General features: G+C 45.6%; 1 pseudogene; it reads right to left on the bottom strand.

Moving 5' to 3' along the window:
• Window positions 1-3,872: 3,872 nt before the first annotated feature.
• LOC130027597 (histone H3.1-like) lies at window positions 3,873-10,546 on the bottom strand (annotated as a pseudogene).
• Window positions 10,547-17,586: the final 7,040 nt, after the last annotated feature.

The following is a 17,586-nucleotide window of genomic DNA, read 5'->3' as shown; positions in this document are numbered from 1 at the left end:
GGGATGAAATAAGAGGCATTGTTTAAGTAGCAATAGAGGGAACATGAAGTCTTTATTTTTTTTAAAAAAAAATGTTTTTTGGTTTTAGGAACCACACCCAACAGACTGCTTAGGGACTATTCCCGTTCTGTGCTCAAGAGTGACCCCTGGCAGGGTCTGAAAGATAGTATAGGGGTAAGGCACTTGCCTTGCTTGCAGTCAACCTCGGTTCTATTGCCAGCATCCCATATAGTCCCCTAAGAACTTCCCAGAGTGAGTGCAGAGTCAGGAATGCAGAGCCAGAGCATCGCCAAATGTAGCCCAAAGGTGGGTGAGGCGCTGAAGAGTGACTCCTGGAAGTCCTTGGAGAACCCTGGGTGGTCCCAAGGATTTGAACCAGGATTGCAGCCACATGCAAGACAAGCTCCTTGTGCTCTGCACTATGTCTCTGACTCATAAGACCCTTTTAATCCTGCCATCTCTGGAATGATGAGAATAGTTTTGTAGGTAGACTGAAGCAGCATAGGACAAAGCTAGGTACAATGAAGCCTGCTTAAGCAAAGGACTCAAATGGGAAAAAGACTCCTACTATGTTTCTGGGTGGTTGGTTTCTGCTTCCCAGAAATCCACTCCTACTCATTCCTTCTCCCTTAGGTGACTTCTGACCATTGGCTAGAAAGGTATAGTTATCAGTTATGCTGCCCTGGAGAAAAGCGATGTGCTGATTTTCGGGTGTGTGCTCAGGATTATTGTGGCCAGAAGACAGACCAATGAGGCCAAATCCCACAGAACAGTAGCTGCAGTACCATTTCTTGCATGAGTGTTTAGTATTGGACTTCTGGGTCCTCTAGCATATCACCAGCGTGGTGCTGACTGACCTTGAGAAATGTCCCCTCTCTGGAGGCCTAAGGTGGGGGGGCACTCAGTGATCACACAGAACTTCAGAGTTGCCTTGTTGGAAAAAAGTCCATGAATATTTACTACCTCTTGGCTGATTACAGCCCTTTTCTGCAAATCTTGTTTGGTTCCCCTTCCATTCTGACTCCTTTCCTCTCCTTTACTTTTCCTGGCGCTTAAAATGTTTATACTTGAAAAGTTGAAGGTCTTCAAGAAAAGTACATGGCAAGGGGTGCTGGAGAGATTGTACAGGGCTTGAGACACTTGCATGCAGCTGAGTCCGTTTCTATTCCCAACGTTGCATATGGTTCCCTGAGAACCGCTAGGGGTCACTCCTGAGCACAGAGCCAGAAATAGCCCTTGAGCACTGCCAATGTGAGTTGGAATTTTTAGGTCAGAGGAAGAGGCAAGTCATTTAGTTGTGTGGAGAAGTGGCAAGCAAGAAGGGAGATGAATAGAAGAGAAGAATGACTAATGGAATTTACATAACAGTAAGCAATAGGGTAGCTTGAGAAGATTTTCCCAATTTGTCTGTCCTCCTGTTGTTCATCGATTTGCTCAAGCAGGCACCAGTAACATCTCCATTGTGAGACTTGTTGTTACTGTTTTTGGCATATCAAGTACACCATGGGGAGCTTGCCAGGCTCTGTCGTGCAGGTGGGATACTTTTGGTAGCTTGCTGGGCTTTCCAAGAGGGACTGAGGAATCGAACCTGGGTTGACTACATACAAGGTAAACGCCCTACCCGCTGTGCTATCACTCCAGCCCAATTTGTCATTGCTAGAAAAAAGAAATTGGTCTCACATCTTGGAGAAAAGGGGTAGAAAATCTGACTTGATTTGATTTGGATGTTCTGGATCACATCCAGAAGTGCTCCGGAGACCATGTGGTGCTGGGGATTGAACCCAGGGCTCTTGTGTGCAAAACACATGATCAGTTTTTGAGCCATCTCCCTGATCCCCAGAAATATAAGTTCTTGGGATTCCATGGGTAGGGTTCCTGACAAGAGAAACCATTCCAATCATTTCAGGGAACTCAAACACAAAGATGAGAATGTAGCAATTACTCCTTGTTGGAAACTATAATCCATGAGATATGCCCCTTTGATGAAAAGATGATTCACTGTTTTTCTGAAACCCAAATATACCTGGGCATCCTGTATTTATCTGCCCATTAGTTGTGCCAGGGGCCCAAGAGCCTTCATTTGACAGGATTATATTCTGGTGAATTGATGGGGGTACAGGTGTGTGGGGGGGATGCTTTTGAAGGATGTCTCTGTCCATTCATTTGGGTTATCTGGGTGTGGCCCAACTCCTGGGGGGGGGGGGAAAGGAAGATTGTGGTATCCAATAAGAATTCAAAAACATTCTTAAGACAGAGATCAATGAACGCAGCAGAACGGAGTTCACATTAAAGCAACAGTCCTTTCTATTCTGATACTTTTCTCCTGGATATTTTCTTTCCTTTGTTAGAATCTCTGATGTAGAATCTGACTCCTTTGACTTTTCTTGCACCTTCCACAGTTTTATTTTGGTCAGTTGCATATCACCACTGTCTTGAGGCTTCCAGAACACCTTGGCATAGGAGTTTTTTTTTAAACTGAGAACAACTGAGACCCGATGGGCATCAACCAAATGAGGATTAGCCAGAGAGCCTGAATTGAGGGTTATCCCTGGATATAACCTTCCCATCTCAAACCTCCATATGGGTTGGGATGTATTTCAGTGGTAGAGCAGTTGCCTTGCATGTGGGTAGCAAACCCCATAAACAACAGAAACAGAATCTATATACATGGCAGGGAAAACAACTCATTGCAGAGCTTCCAGCTTCTGTCATGGTAGATGCTCCTTCTCTTGAAGCCCCAGCCCCCTTAGCTCAGGACATAGCTTCTCCCCAAAATGTGCTCATTTCACCTCACCCCTAAATGTAGTCTTGTATCCATGCACATCCTCTTGTTGATCTCCCAATTTGGGAGTCGGCATTCAGAGGAGACATTTCTCCTATCATCTGGTCCAGTCACGAGGGCAGAATGCATGCGGGAAAGGATGAGCTGATTTGGCTCTCAGGGTGAGAAAAGGGAGGACCTGAACTTCAAGCAGGACTTGATGTGGAGGAGAACAGTGTGAACCATTTTCTGTGGAGGCTGTACCTGCATGATTGTGTTGCCCTGGGCTGCTTGAAGAATACAGGATTTTGTTCTTTGGGGGCCATATTGCTCCTGGCGGTGCTTGGGGGACCATATGGGATACTGGGAATCAACCCCGGGTCGGTTGGGTGCAAGGCAAACACCCTACCCGCTGTGCTATCGCTCCAGCCCCTGGGCCCATAAACTTTGATTTTATTATTTGGTTTTCAGTTAAAAACTTGGGTGGTTCTTTGAAAAATTTTACTCTTAGCTCACTGTGGGATTTTACATATTTAAAACATTAACTGGGCCACACTGGGGATGATCAGGGGTTACTCCTGGCTCTCGACTCAGGAATCACTCCTTGGTGGTGCTTGGGGGAACCATATGGAGTGTCAGGGATCGAACCCAGGTCAGCTGCTGCAAGAGGGATGCCCTACTCACTATACTTTCACTCTGGCTCAAGTTTTAATACATTTTCAATAATGAATTAATGTCTTATGTACATTGGTTAAAATCACTTAGCAGTCAATCGTCACAAATTGACTTTTTAAAATTTATTTTGTTTTTGGGCTATACCCAGCAATGCTCAGGGGTCACTCCTGGCTTTGCATTCAGGGATCATTCCTGGTGGGGTTCAGGGGACCTGTAGGATGCTGGGGATTGAACCTGGGTTGGCTACCGGCAAGGGAAGAAGAGCCCCACGCACTGTACCATAACTCTGTCACTGTTACTGTCATCCCGTTAATCATTCATTACTCGAGCGGGTGCCAGTAGCATCTTCATTTGTCCCAGCCCTGAGATTTTAGCATCGTAAACTTTATGCTCTCTCTCCGTGGATGCAGCATGCCAGCTGGATGTCCTTGGGCATAATGGTGATGTGCTTGGTGGGAAATGCACAGAGGTTGGTGTCGAAGAGCCCCACCAGGTAGGCCTCACACACCTCCTGCAGTGCCATGAACACTAAGCTCTGGGAGTGCAGGTCGGTCTTGAAGTCCTGTGCGATCTCATGCACCAGCCGCTGGAATGGCAGCTGGCAGATTTCGAGTAGCGCCATGGTGCCGGTAGCAGCGCAGCTTTTTAACACCATCCCCACCCCCACTGGGTCCCTTGGCTGGTGCGTTCTCTAGGGCCACCTTGGTGGTCAGCTGCTTGCGGGGCGCCTTCCCACCCGTTGATTCGCGCGGTCTGCTTAGTACGAGCCCTCTTGTTCTTCCCAACTCAGCTGGAGACTCCTTCAGGGTTAGGGAAATGAGACCCATTTAGCTACTGTTGTTGGCATATTTGGTACATCATGGGTGGCTTGCCAGGCTCTGCCGGGCGGGTTGGATACCCTCAGTAGCTTTCTGGACTCTCCGGGGGAAGATGGAGGCTTTTGGGGTGATCTCTAATCTGATGCTGCTAATTCTTCAGCAAAGGAAGAGAAAGGAGAAGAAAAGCCTTACACCAAAGGCACTGTGACTGGAGAGAGACAGAGTGGAGATGGACAGGAGAGCACAGAGCCTGTGGAGAACAAAGTGAGGGAAAAGGGCCCCAAACATCTGGGACATGATGAAGTTCGAAAGAACCCAGCCTACATCTCCCGGAAAGGGCTCGTCTTTGAGCATGATCTTCGAGGGCAAACTCAAGAGGAGGAAGTCAGACTTAAAGGGTGTCAGTGAAAACTATGGAAGGATGAGGGTTGCTGGGAACATGACAAGTTTCGGGAAGATGAACAAGAACCATAACTCAAGCCCACAGATTGACTTTCATTGATTTATTTTCTGATGATTTCATTTTCTGCTTTTTGAAGTTTTGTTGGAGCAAGTAATAAGAAATGAATTGTTATGTTCCTGCCAAGGTGGCAAGCTGGGGAACCTGGGAAAGAACCTAGGGACATTTGTGGAGGGAGGGGGACACTGGTGGTGGGATTGGTGTTGTTAAAAGATCGTATGTTCACAACAACTTTATCATGAATAACTTTGTAAATCGTAGTCTCTTAATAAAAAGAAAAAAGTTTTAAAAATCTTTTATCTGATAAAAGGAGATGAAAATGTTCATAAAAGCTTTAATCAGTGTGCTAATTTTAAAAAGTTTAAAAATGGAAAAGTTTTAAGATTTATGTAGTTCTTTTGTCCCATTCTTTCTATAACAAAGGACTTCAAAGCTCTGGCAGCAAGAGAGGATGGTAGGATTAGCTTCTCTCACTCTCTTGAGTCATTTTAGATTAAGAGATCAGGAAAATGTAATTACAAAAGATAGATTGAAAGAAGGCAAAAATTGTATTGCAGAGGGCTGGCACATGGCTTGCATGTGGCTGACCCCGTTCGATCCCCAGCACCCCATGTAGTCCCCAAGTCCAAATAGGAGTGATTTTTGAGCACAGAGTCAGGAGGAAGCCTTGAGCACTTCTGATATGGTCCCAAAACAAAGCAAAACAAAACAAAAATATTGCAGAATATCCTGGAATGAATAGGAATGTCACAGTCACAGTCCTCCCGTTTTTCATCGATTTGCTCGAGCGGGCCCAGTAACATTGTGAGACTTGTTACTGTGTTTGGCATATCCAATACGTCACGGGTAGCTTGCCAGGCTTTGCCGTGTGGGCGAGATACTCTCGGTAGCTTGCCAGGCTCTCCGAGAGGGGCAGAGGAATAGAACTAGGGTCAGCCATGTTGGCTGCATAAGGCAAACACCCTACCTGCTGTGCTATAGCTCCAGCCCAGGAATGTGAATAGGAATAGGAATGTGAAAGGCCAAATAATATTCCTAGGGCCAAGGATGTGGGTCCAGTCACAGTGCTTATTCCTAAGTGTAGTGCTTATGCTTTGTGTGTGCAAGGCTCTGAGTTTAGTCCTTGGCACTGCTGAGCCAGAGGTAGGCTGGGAGTCCCAATCACAACAGCAAAAATAGTAATGTTCCTGGAAAATACTGTTGGAGAATCTCTTATGACTCAATGACACATATTTAAAGAAGCTAAGTTTCATTAGAAATCTTGGACATGCAAATTTAGACCACAATCAAATACTTCTATAATCCACCAAAGTGTCTAAGTTAAAAGTTACTGGTGTATGTATAGGGGGGGCGGGGGCAAAGGAGAGACTGTGGAATGGTAGTACAGCAGGTAAGGTCTTACCTTGTATGTGGCCGACCCAGGTTCGATCCCTGGCTTCGCACATGATCCACCAAGCATTGCCAGGAGTGATTCCTAAGTGTAGAGCCAGGAGTAGCCCCTGAGTATCATCGGGAATGGCACCCCAAAAACAAACAAAAAACTTATTGAGGGGTCAGGGAGGAAGTTGAAAGGGTTAGCATCCATGCTTTGCATATGGGAGGCCCAGTATCTTTGCTTCATCTTGAGCATCTTATGAGGGCTGTAGGCTGCGATCCCCAAGCACTGAGCCAGGAGTAGCCTTGAATGTTGCTGGACGTGATGCCCTAACTCCTACCAATCTTAACAAAAAACAAAACATACAATATCATGATGCTGGCCTGATAGTACAATGGGTAGGGCTCTTGCCTTGCCCACAGCCTATCCGGGTTCAATCACTTGAATTTGCAGAAGTGATTCCTAATAGCAGAGTCAGGCGTCATCCCTAGGCAATACAAAGAATCTTTTAAAAACTGACAATATCAAATGTCAATGCAGATATAGAACCTCTTGAACTTCTTTTGTTGTGGAGGACATGGAGTGTTGGGATTTGGGGTTATACCTGGTGGTGTTCAAAGACTACCCTGGCTCTGTATTTGGGGGCCACTCCCTACGGTGCTCAGGATCAAATCCTATAGAGTTCCCAGGATCAAATCCAGGCATCTGCATCCAAGGCTTGTGCTTAGCTGGCTGAGTTTTGGCCCCACATCTGGAACCTCATGTACTGCTGTAGCAAATCTAAATTAGTACACCCATGTTGGAAAAAGTTTGACATTATTTACCAAAGTTAAAAATACTTCTAACCTGTAACCTCTGTGTTCCCCAAAGGACTTCAGTCATGTGAATGCTCATTTATAATAGAAAAAAAAAACAGAACGAAACAAAGTAGAACCCTGTTACAGGCCCCATTACTGTGTATGATGCCACTTCAAACTTAGAGGCATAAAACAATGACTTTTTTAAAAAAATATTTTTGATTCTTTGGGGTAAGTTTCAGGAGGGGTCTTCCTGGGTTCCACAAGACCTTTGATCTGTCCCAGGGAAGACTGTGACTCAATGATGAAGAACTGAAAACACCTCTAAGTGTTTTCAAGCTTTTCCAGCCAGTAACTCAGCTGGGGCCCTAGGCCAAACTCCTGAATTCCAACCTTCCATGCTGTAGTGTGGGGTTTCCCCCACTGTCTGCTGGCTGGGTTCCAAGTGTTTCTACCTCAAAAGGAGAAGGTGGAAGTGTGTAATATTTTAAGAAATTTGAAAAGTCACTTTGGGGACTGGTTCAAAGAGCTGGAGCACAGGCTTTGCAATACAGGAAGCCCAGATTCACTCCCGGGCACCGTATGGTTCCCCCAAACCTGACCAGGAACAACCCCCAAACATTGCTTGAGCCTGGAGTAGCCCCGGAGCAGAACAGGGTGTGGTCCCAAAACAAACAACAAAAATTAGTAGAATGAATAACTATTAAATATTGAGTCGCTTAATGGACAAAGGGGATTTGTTCTGAGAGATGCATTGTTAGGGGAGTCTGTCACGGTGTGCATGTCAGAGAGTCATTACATAAATCTAGATAGCATCACCCACTAATATAAATATGGTAGAGCCAGTTGGGACCAGCAATTGGGAGTAAGACTGTATGCTTGGCCCTTTTTTGTTTGTTTGTTTTGGGAGCATACCTGATTGATGCTCAGGGGTTATTCCTGATTTTGCACTCAGGAATCATTCCTGGCATGCTCGGGACACCTAATAGGATGTCGGGGTTCAAGCCCAGGTCAGACATGCAAGGCAAGCACCCTATCTGCTGTGCTATCTCTTCAGTCCCTATATGGCTCTTTCTTGACTGAAATGTCATAAGCAAGGTATGACGGTCCAGTGATATATCGTCGTAGGTGGGCTGGAATAGTATACGACAACAAAAAGGAACAAGCTATAGCTACATCCTATAATGTGGGTGAATCTCAAAAACATCATGTTGAGCAAAAGGAGACATATGAAGGAATACCTATTGTTTAATCCCAGTTAGGGATTTTAAAAACACAAGCAAAATTGCAGTGTTTGGGGAATCATGCTGAGAGAAGGCAGCAATTAGGAGGGTGGTTTCTGGGGTGCTGACAATTCCTTTTCTTGACTTGGGTGGTAATTACATCAGTGATCACTAAATCACTAAGTTGTATATTTTTGTTTGGGGGCACTTTTATGGTCTTATAGTTCACAATAAAAAGGATAACCAAATTGAATCTCCTGACACTAAGAACAAAATTTACTGGGAAAAGAATTCATGAAGATCTTTAGAAAGAACACTCCGCAGGACACTATTAACATTAAACTGTTTCTGTCTCTAGAAATCCCATCAGATTATTTTTAATGCATACATGTTATCTAGCCTTGTGATTTTCAATATTCAAAACTTTATTTTCCATCCTAACTTTTTCTGAGATATTTTCATGTCTTTGGGGCTTGGAATGCTTTGTTTTGAGGGGACCAGGGGCCAAACTCGGAGTCCACACATACAAGTCAAATGCCCTGCTGCTGAACCACCTGCCTGGCCCTTTGAATGGCTTTAAATTCTCAAGATCATCTTCATTACTATCCTTATAAAGAGCTCCCTAGATTACATGGGGTAGTCTAATTTGCTTCTTTAAGCAACTGTCTTACAAAGTGTCTCCAACCCCCCAACCCTCTAACTCCAGACTCCCGTCTAGCTACTTCTTTCACTCAGGCCTGTTTCCTCTTTGTTAGATGTTCCATTTGCCTAGTTTGCTTGGAAAGAAGCAGGCATTTTGACAGTCTTTCTCAAATCAGAGGGGTTTTATTTTTTTTTGTAATGTTTCCTACCATGTAAACTTGCCCTGAATTAAAATCACATCCTGTTCTTTTAGGTTTTGTGTGAATTTTTAAAAACTTTATCAAGTGGGTAAGGCGTTTGCCTTGCACGCGGCCGACATGGCCGACCTGGGTTCGATTCCTCTGCCCCGTCAGAGAGCCTGGCAAGCTACCGAGAGTATCTTGCCCGCACGGCAAAGCCTGGCAAGCTCCCTGTGACGTATTCAATATGCCAAAAACAGTAACAACAAGTCTCACAATTTGTTGTGAGACATTACTAGTGCCCGCTTGAGCAAATTGATTAACAACGGGAGGACAGTGCTACGGTGCTATTAAGTCATTAGTTTAGTTATAGACATTCAATATTCCAACATCAATCCCACCACCATTGTACCTTCCCACCACCATTATTTCCAGTTTTGCCAACCACCCTTGAGTCTGCCCCATAGCAGGCCCTCAGTAACTTATTTTACATTGCTTGCTATAAACAATTTGCTAAAAGGATAATCAAAAAATGTTTCCTTAGAAGAAAGTTAGTGAAGATTCTTGTATCTCACCATGGAGCCCTTAAGTCGTTGTATAAGAGATTACTAAGATGTTACAGGTTAAGCCTTCTGTGTTTACATTTTGTTAATCGAAATTGGTTGCCTTCTACATTACATCCCATCCAATCTGGTGTGCAACTCCTTATTTGTCAGTGTTACACAGTTTGAGATGGTCACGTGGCCAAATCGCAGCTGTGCACTCCAGGGTGTCCAAAATTTCTAATGGGGTGATACAGCTGGAATTAAATTCTTTTTTTTTAATTTTTATTTATTTATTTTGGCTTTTTGGGTCACACCCAGCGATGCTCAGCACTCAGGAATTACTTCTGGCGTTGCTTGGGGGACCATATGGGATGCTGGGGATTGAACCCAGGTCAACTGTGTGCAAAGCAAATGCTCTTCCTGCTGTACTATCGCTCTAGTTCCTGGAGTTAAATTTTTAACTGACTGATGGCTTTGGGGCATGTACATGATTGTTGAGCTTCCAAAGTACAGGGAGATGGGGGGTGTTATCCCATCCCTGACCCCTTGAAAGTCAGAGATTTCAGTCACAAAACCCACATACCTGAGTTTTTCAACAAAATAATTTCAACAAATTAATGAGGCTCATTCAAGCAGTGGGGTCCTGCTAGAAGCATGGAAGTGATTATGGAATGTGGAGGCTTTCTACTGCCGAGGCTCTGTTTGGGCAGGCACGAGGGCTTACCTCCCACCCCCACCCCCGACACTATTACCACCACCACCACCACTTCAGGTTGCCTTGGGATGACTCAGCTTTGTGCGGGATCCAGGAGAAATTCTGCCATTTGTAGGTCTCTTTCAAGATTTCGGAGTCTCTGGATCATGGCCAGTGAAAGAGCTCACAAGGCACCAAAGGTGCCCCATTCGTTCTTACATTAAGTTCTGCACCCATCTTCAAATAGAAGACTCACCAGAATCTTGTATTTATTTTCACATCTTGAAAAAAATTTGGATCAGTAATTCCTGACAATTCCATAGAACCAACTGCTCCTCCTCTTCTTCCTCATCCTTGGCGCCACAGTCTGGCTCCATTACCACTGCCTTCTTTTACTATAGGTTTTGATATAAAGTCCTTACCAAATTGAAAAAAAAAAGTACTCCACAGGACGAGAGAGATAATACAGAGTGTAGGGCACTTGCCTGGCATGTGGTCAACCTGGCATTCAATCCCTGGCATTCCATGTAATCCACCAAGTGCGCCAGGAGTCATGTGAATTTTTAATAAGAAAGAGCCTTAACTTCTGCATCTCTTAGGAAACTTGGTTACAAACTTTTGAATTATATTACTTCTATTCTTTAGACTGAGAGTGATACATTGAGAGCTGCCTAACATTTATTTATTTATTTATTTTCCTTTTTGGGCTACACCCAGCAATGCTCAGGGGTTACTCCTGGCTTTGCACTCAGGAATTACTCCTGGCAGTGCTCAGGAGACCATATGGGATGCTGGGGATCGAACCCAGGTTGGCCGTGTGCAAGGCAAACGCCCTATCTGTTGTTCTATTGCTCTGGTTCCCCGCCTAATATTTAATGTTAGGAAAAAGCTTGTCTCCTCCACAAAACAGTCCCTTTTGGACTTCCTTTGAACTGTGAGGATTATGTAACCTTATTGTGTCCTTTTTAAATTTTTGTCCTGGTTGCAGGTACCCCCAATCCAAATTTCAAATTCAACCAGCATAATCCTGCAATCCTGAGTTTTTGATATTAGCATGGGCTCTCAGAAGGGAGGGCTTTTACTGTTTTGTTTTGTTTTGTTTTTTTCTTCTTGTGGGGACAAGTGCTTCAATCTAAGGAAAGAGCCTGCATCAGGAAAGAGTGTTTCTTTAAACAAGCTGGTAAGCATCACCTAACGCTATGGTTGGTACATCTCAATCACAGGGTAAGGCGCCAGCCTGTCTCTGAAGGCCGCTTAGGAGAGCAAACTCAAGAACTGCTCTCTCCACAGAACCACAGAGTGGAGATTTTAGAATCATCATGCCTTTTCAAAAGCTCATTTCTCTTATTGGAATGTATGCCACTCTTGTGCACAAGAAACAAAGGTGAAGAGAGATTTTTTGTCGTCTGATCACTCCTGGTATTTAGGTGTTATGTGACTGATACAGGCTGAACCATACCAAATGGCAGCCCTTTGGGTGAACTAAGCAGAAACAGATCTGAAAAAGATCTTTTTTTTTTTTTTTGAATCTTTTTTTTTATTAGTGAAACACCATGAGGTACAGTTGTAGGTTTACAATTTTTTGTGCTTGGGTTTCGATTATACAATGATCAGATACCCATCCCTCCACCAGTGCCCATTTTCCACCACCATGGATAATATCCCCCCCACCCCCATCCCCCCATCCCCCCCTGCCTCTGTGGCAGGGCAATCCCCTGTGTTCTCTCTCTCCTTTTGGGTGTTGTGGTCTGCAAAAGAGGCATTGAGTGGCAAACATGTTCAGTCCATAGTCTACTGAAAAAGATCGTTTTAAAAACAAACAAAAAACCTTGAACCATAGGGACCAGATCGATAGTGCAGCAGGCAGAGTGCTAGCCTTGGTCACTGTTGACCTGAGTTCAATCCCTGGCACCTCTTATGGTCCTCGGAACCTGCCAGGAGCAATGGCTGAGCATCTCGATGTGGTTCACAAACAAGCAAACAAACAAGCAAACAAACAAAAAGACTTGAATTATGCTGGAGCCCCCTACCCAGATTAGCTTCAAGCTGCCACTGAATCTTGGTCTCTTGTCTTAGCTTCCTGCAGCTTTTCATTCCGGCAAAAGTCCTGTGTGTCAGACTTAGCCTTTAACCAGTACCTTGACCCCACTTCTCTTAACCCACCCCCTCTACATTTCAGATTTTCATCTTTGTTCCCAAAGCCCAGACCTGTTTTCCTGCTTCTAACCTTGTCCCTCCACTCCCTTCAACCCCATCCCCCAGATGCTCACCTCAGCTTTGCTTGCTCTTCGTTGCTTTGACCCCTCACCTCTGGCTTCTGACACTGGCTGCCCTAGAGGGTTTCACCCAATCCCACCCAAGGACCCAGCTGTCGCCTGAGCCAGCTCCTACTTAGGCCCCAGTGTTGCCCTTCTGGCAAAGGCCTGGTCTTCACTCTTGGGGTGCCCCTAGGGGTGTAACCTTCAGTGGAGTTTTCCTACTTCCTTTATTATTTTGGGGGTGGGTGGGTTTGGGGCCATACCTGGCAATGATCAGGGGTCACTCCTGGTGGTGTTCAGGAGATCATATGCAGTACTAGGGGTTCCAGTTGAAGTCAGTCACATTCAAGTTAAACCTTTAACTCCTGTACTATTTCTCCAGCCCCTTAGAAAGTTCATTGGAGTACTGCAGCGGGGAGGGCTCCCAAGTGGTCTTCAGGAGGTGTTGAGGCACCGATAGTGAGTCTTAGCCAACCAAGCCAGTGGTTCAAAGCAAGAGTCTGAGGAGGGGCCCTGTTCCAGTTACTGGGGCCAGGAATTGCCCAGGACACACTTTGGTCCCAGACTGTACCCAATCATTCTTGGTGGACCATACATAGGAATTCCTGACCATGACTGTGAATTAAACCCAATCAGGCTGATGCTAGGCTGGTGCCACAGCTGCTGGACTGTCTACTGGCCCACCTATCTCCTTTAGAAAATGAATAGTGTTGGGGTTAGAGCAGTAGTACAGTGGGTAAAGCATTTGCCTCGCACACAGCAGATCCAGGTTCGTTCCCCAGCACCCGATCTAGCCCCTGAACCCGGCCAGGAGTGATTCCTGAGTAGAGTCAGGAGGAAGCCATGAGTACCACGTGGGTATAGCAAAAATTTTTTTTGTTTAAATAAAAGAAAATAAAGAAAAGAAAATTGAGAATGTAGGTCTACAGACATAGTGACAGGGACCAGGTGTGGCCCCCCAAAACCTTTATCACTGAAAAAACCCCTAGAATTGACAATGTGACTTTCAGTGTCCTACTTCTCTTCCTCAGGTGTTTCAACTATAACCCAGACCCGCCATCTCCCTGACCCTCCCTTCACTCTGGAAGTGAGTTCTCTGAGAACATCTGTTGCTGGGTGAAAGGACGGCTACTAGCCTGACCCTTCTTGGATGATGAGAGGGAAAAGTCACCATCCAGGGCTGCCACCTGTGGGTGGAGCTCACTTTTGCATGACTGACATCAGTAGAACTGGTCCCTTGTATCTGCAGCCAATCAGTTGCCAGTGTCTTGCCCTTCGGCTAAGGTTCAGGAAGAAATGGTAACATAGACAATTGTTGGCAGGACAAGATTCATACCTCAGATGAACTGTCTTATATTTTAACCTGTTCAATGATAAGAGTCCTTATAATAACCCTAGCCTCTATTCTAAATACCTCCAACACTCTTGCTCTGTTTTCTTTGGGGCAGCCCCTATTCAGCACTGCTCAGGGACCACACCGGCTATGCTTGGGGTCCATTTCTCGAGCACTCAGGTCCAGTCAGGGACCACATCTGGCACTGCTCAGAGCACCATCTGTTATGCTGAGATGCAAACCACTGTCATGGCTGCAGTTACAGGCTAGGCAAGTGCCTTAACCTCTGTCACTTCTCTCTGGCCCTTGCTTTGTATTCATTTTGGGTCCTTCCCTGGATTCACTCAGGAGCTACTCTTAGTTCAGTGCTCAGGGGTCATTCTCAGAAGTGTTTGAGGGCCCCGCCACAGAGGCAGGGTGGGATGGGAGGGGCTTGGGGGTGGGAGGGATACTGGGATCTGTGGTGGGGGAAATGGGCGCTGGTGGAGGGATGGGTATTTGATCATTGTATAATTGAAATCCAAGCACAAAAATTTGTAAGTCTACAACTGTACCTCATGGTGTTTCACTAATAAAAATTTAAAAATTTAAAAAAATTTTTAAAAAGTTTTAAAAAAAAGTGTTTGAGGATGATATAAACCAGGGTTTCCTCCATGCAAAGCCTGTGCTCACTCCCTTGTGCTCTCTCTCCAGTCCCGTCTGCAATGTTTTTAGGTTCAATTTTCAGAAAACACAGAGAATCTGTGATGGACATATGGGGGAGGGGAGAGAAAGTCGATTAAGTCACTTCGGTCGTTTAAACAGACTGAACATTTCAATTTAATTTGCAGAACGCCTATTGAGTGTTGATTCTTCACCAGGCACTGCCAGGCCCATAGAGAACACAGGCATTGACAAGACCCCTAGGAGTCGACTTTTTCAGCTGACAGGGAGGGGGTCCTTTCCATGGCAACTGAAGGACCAAGGGGCCTGGGGAAAGGGGGACAGAGAAGTCACTTCTACTTGCAAATAATTGCTCAAGATTGTATTGAAAAGACTCTATCTGAACAGAACTGAAGGGTATTCCAAGTGGGTGGGAATAAGGGAATGGAAATCCCAGGGTTTGGGGTGAATTTGCTGATGAGAGTGCAGCAATGTGAGGTGATGGGCCCCTAGCTTCTACCTTGCAGGGCACAGGAGGCTTTGCCTTTTTCTGAGTCAGAAGAAGGGGGAATTCTGTGAGAAGTCCGTACTCCCCCTTCTGGGAGGTGAGGCCTGTAGTGGGTTGGGGGTGAGGGGCTTGTCCAGAGTCAGCGGAGCTGAGATGCAGTTTTATAGCTTTTTGTTTTGTCCCAATCTTGATAAATTGAGTAGATGGGGTTTCTTCTTGAGAGAGGGAACTGAAGTTTAGAAATAGGTGGTAGGAAGTGCAGAAGAGAGAGAAGCTCTGTGTTCAGGTGGCCTCAGGCCCTGTTTCTGCCACCTTCTCCCCTGTCTCTAAATATTTTCTCAGCCTCCCTGCAGTAAGGGAAGGCAGGGAACAGGGACTTCTGAGGTGGCTTTATGTCCCTGATGAAAATGGGTTGGCGATTCCAATCCTGGCCTTCTCCCTTTTCTAGTAAGCACAGCGAAGAGCCAGGAGAATGCAGAAGCTCTAAACAAACATCCCAGGCAACTCATGTGTCCAATAGCAGCACAAGTCTGATGCAGGGCTACCCATGGAAATACCTCCCAAACACCCTGAGTTTGCTGGCCACTTACTTCAGAGTTCTGGGGGCTGAGAGAGGCAACCACAGTTTCCAGCTCGGTTTGATCATCTTCATTAGTAGCCAAGGAATGGAGATTCAGAATAGCCCTTTGGTTGAGGTGCGGCTCTGGCCAGCCTGTTCCTTGTCTGTTTTTCTAAGACATTTGAGTGTATAGGCAAGGTCCAAGGTGGTAAGCTCGACAGTGAATGAAGATGGTGGCTGTGGCAGAAGCAGATCAATACTGCAATTATCTGAAGCAACAGAGAAGCCAGAGGTATTGATTCTCGGCCCTTTGAACAATGGAATTACGCTGACCCTGGGACAGGAGAGTGCTCAAATGGTGGGAGCCCTGGGTTTGATTCCTGGTACTGATGTCCAAAGATCTGAGCGTGGAGTAACTCCAAGGGTGGTTTCTGCTTCCCTCCACCCCAACAACTCCCCACCCCCCACCCAAAGGAAGCAGAAATGAAGGTCGAAACTATTGCCCAAAGCACATAGCTGTATAGAAACATAGTATCCTATATACATCTTTCCAACTGACTAGACAGATGGGCAAGGAACTGCACATTATCTTTCTTGGTTTGGGATAAATGTTCAGCTGTGAGTATTGCGGAATATTGTTTAAGCCTCAAGGGCTAGAGCAACAGAACAGGAGGAAACAGTGACTGGAGAAATAGTACAGCGGGTACTTTGCCTTGCATGTGGCTGACCCAGGTTAGATCCCTGGTACCACATTATGTTCCCCCAAGCCCCACCAGGAGTGATCCCTAAGTGTAGAGCCAGGAGTAACCCCTGAGTACAGAAGGGTGTGGCAAAAAATAGTAATAAGGAACAAGAAGAAACATACTTGCTTTGCATGCAACCACTTTGGCAGCAACAAGCCTCAGGTACAGGACAAATTGACCTTCCTTCCTTCCTTCCTTCCTTCCTTCCTTCCTTCCTTCCTTCCTTCCTTCCTTCCCTCCCTCCCTCCCTCCCTCCCTCCCTTCCTCCCTCCCTCCCTCCTCCCTTCTTCCTACCTTTCCTCCCTCCCACTCTGTTTCTTTCTTTCTTTCTGAGACTGCTTCTAAGTCATACTCAGAGAGCTGAGAGTCCATTTCCTTTCTTCATTCCTTCTGTCCAAAACCCAGATCTCATGCAAGATACACACTTTAATTGAGCCACACCTTCGGCCTCTTTATTTTTATGGGCCTCTTGGTGGTGCTTAGTGGTCTACTCAAGGTGCACATGGGTTGTTCAAGAAGTGCTCAGGGAACCATGCAATGCCTGGGATCCAATCCTGACCTCTCCCATACACACCAGTCTTTTTTAACTATCTCTTCTCCCCCGGTCCTTTCCTTTCTTTCTCTGAAAAATAGAATTTGAGGAGCCAGAAAGATAGTACAGCAGTCAGGGCACTTACTTTGCACAAGGTCAACCTGGTTTTGATCCCCTGTATCCCATATGGGCTGGAGCGATAGAACAGCGGGTAGGGTGTTTGCCTTGCATGCGGCCAACCGGGGTTCAATTCTTCTGTCCCTCTTGGAGAGCCCAGCAAGCTACTGAGAGTATCCTGCCCGCACGGCAGAACCCGGCAAGCTCACCGTGGCATATTCGATATGCCAAAAAATAACAAATCTCACAATGGAGACATTACTGGTGCCCGCTAGAGCAAATCGATGAACAATGGGAGGACAGACAGTGCTACAGTGCATCCCATATGGTCCTCTGAGCACTGTCAGAAGTAATTCCTGAGCATCCACGTAAGGCCCCCTGACCCCCCAAATTTTTAAAAAGTAGAATTTGAGTTCTACTCTTTTTTTTTTAATATCATTCTTTGGTCTTGTTAATTATAATTTTAACAGAGATAAGTGGTAGATAGGAGCAACTTCAAATCTGAAATATAGCTGCTATTTTTTTGTTGATGTGTGCCTCTTTAAAAGTCTTAAACATTTTTGGGGCTGGAGTGATAGTACAGCGGGAAGGGCGTTTGCCTTGCATGCAGCCGACCCAGGTTCGAGTTCCAGCATTCCATATGGTCCCCTGAGCACCTCCAGGAGTAACTTCTGAGTGCAGAGCCAGGAGTAACCCCTGTGCATTGCCGGAGGTGACCCAAAAAG

This window comes from Sorex fumeus, unplaced genomic scaffold, assembly GCF_029834395.1.
Source record: "Sorex fumeus unplaced genomic scaffold, SorFum_2.1 ptg000037l, whole genome shotgun sequence".
Taxonomy (NCBI): Eukaryota; Metazoa; Chordata; class Mammalia; order Eulipotyphla; family Soricidae; genus Sorex; species Sorex fumeus.
This window is presented reverse-complemented; position numbering and strand designations above follow the sequence as displayed.